This window comes from Camellia sinensis, chromosome 8 (assembly GCF_055761805.1).
Source record: "Camellia sinensis isolate YWXY chromosome 8, ASM5576180v1, whole genome shotgun sequence".
Classification (NCBI taxonomy): domain Eukaryota; kingdom Viridiplantae; phylum Streptophyta; class Magnoliopsida; order Ericales; family Theaceae; genus Camellia; species Camellia sinensis.
This window is the reverse complement of record NC_138968.1, coordinates 192,860,809-192,862,994: the sequence shown is the minus strand read 5'-3', so window position 1 is coordinate 192,862,994 and position 2,186 is coordinate 192,860,809. Positions and strand designations below refer to the sequence as shown.

Genomic DNA, 2,186 nt, shown 5'->3' with positions numbered 1-2,186 from the left:
AAGTTAATTCTTTTTCTGTTTTATTATTATTTATTTAAATCAAATTTTGATTTTGTTTTTGTAACAAAATAAAAATCTGTTTTTATTTATTGGTTTGATTTTTGTAATCAAACATTCTCTCTCATTTCCTATTTTTCATTTGTATTCTGTTTGTTGTTTAGTACCCAAACATAATTAATTTATTTAAGTACAATGAAGATTGTCCAACATCAATCAACTGAGAATTTAAACTCTTCTTATCAACACAAATATTTACAAAAGGCAATAAATTGCCTCAGCACATAAACAAGCAAAATTTTCCTTTACCTACCAAGCCTATAGAGAGCAACTGGGGCAACATAGATTCAGCCACAAAACATTAAAATAACACAGAAACAATTCTATCAACGCTTAAATGAATTTCAAAATCACATAATCACATAAATTACAACTGGAAAAAGGAAATTAAAGAACGAATGACCTATGTAAACTAATATGGAGGGTATGAATAAGAAGATTATGCACCTCTGAAATCCAAGAAAAGACAAACCCAAGATACAATAACATGGTCCACTGCAAAGGCAAAGTTGTTAGGCTAACAACAAAGTAGTTTTGGGAGGATAGAACACATACATTGAATGAAATTCAAATTTCAGCGGTCATTTGAACACTTTGTGAAAGAAGTTTAAACCCAAAAAAGTAGCATGGCGTAGAAATGTATAATATTAAGGTGCAAGGAATGAAAAAGTCATCAAGAGGTACGAACTATAAAATAATCAGAGTAAAACACCTCAATGCCCTTGCAACAGTAACCCAACTACCCTCACTAGTAGGCAAGAGAAGACAGACTCGATCAGCCACTCCCTGCAATTCCACAAACATATGAATCTCAAAAAAAAAAAAAAAAAAAAAAAAAAACTACAACAATAACAAGAAGAAGAAGTACCGATAACTACAATAATTACAACATTATGTATGCCTTCAAAAAGTTCAACAATGGATACATAGAACCAAACCTAGAAACCACCATTACAAACTGCCTCATCAAACATAGCAAATAATTGTCCGGTCCATACCAAATAAAGCTCTAAAAAAAGTTTACAAGATAACATTAAAAGGAGTAATTTTCTTAAACAAAGCATTTTAGTCTTTTTAGTTTGTTCTGTTTTGTGAAAAGATCTTATACAAGTCCACAAGCATAGTGATTAGTGAGTACACATAAGTTTGAAGCCCTTATTCATCTGTTTGAAGTGCCAATTTCAAATTAAATCAAAAGCAAAAATCACAATTTCCTTATAAATTACTGAAAATCGACAGAGAGCGATGAACACCTAGAGAGAAATAGAGAAAAACCTGTGATTGTGGCCGAGATCGACAGAGGGAGAGAAAGACCAATAGAGAGAAACCTATGATTTGTGGCCGAGATCGACAGAGAGGGACAAAGATCGAGGGAGACCTATGATTTGTGGCGGCTGAGATCGATAGAGAGAGACCGAGATCGACACAAAAAAACCTGTGGGGGTTCCGTTGTATTCAGAGAGACAGTGCCAAATGTGGCGTGGTACGGTAGTGAAAGTGTGTGAGGTAGAGATTGCTAAGAGAGGGAGTCGATTTGTGATAAATTAGGGTAGAGAATAAGATCTAGAGAGAGAGAGAAAAATCAACTTACCTGCTAAGAGAGGGTGCCGACTTTGGATTTCAGGCTGTACAACGGTGGAATAGGAGCAACAAAATCGTCCGTAAGGGAGGAAGAATGAGAGGAAGTAGTTGTGAGAGAGAGAGAGAGAGAGAGAGAGAGAGAGAGAGAGATGGAGAGATAGGGACATAAGACATGTAGGAGGGACTAGGGGAAAAATTTAGAGGGTGCTAAATTTTGAGAGGGAATTTTAAATTATCTTAAAATTTTGTGAAAAAATTTGTTCCTAATTTTTTTTTTAAGATATGAAAAATATTTTATGCTTCTTAAATTAATATTTTGTAATTATTATTTATTGTTTATAATTTTTTTATTGGAGTTTTATGACTTAGTTTGAGGAAGAAAAAAAAAAGTATAAAATTTTGATACATTTAAAAGTATAAATTTTATTAAAAAGATTAAAATTACACCAACTATAAAAATATCATTTATTTTTTATTTATAGATTTTTTAAAATAAATAATTTAATTTTTAATTATATCTAGATTAACTGCATTTAAAAATTAATTTT

The 2,186-nt window shown here is 31.7% G+C and overlaps 1 long non-coding RNA gene across 1 annotated transcript; it reads right to left on the bottom strand.

The window, feature by feature from the left end:
* Nucleotides 1-364: 364 nt before the first annotated feature.
* On the bottom strand, nt 365-1,844 carry LOC114316646 (uncharacterized). The gene is made up of 2 exons (XR_014338942.1): nt 1,649-1,844; nt 365-1,492 (listed from the first exon to the last, which is right to left on the bottom strand). It is a non-coding gene; the product is annotated as an uncharacterized LOC114316646 (long non-coding RNA).
* Between the last annotated feature and the right edge of the window lie 342 nt (nt 1,845-2,186).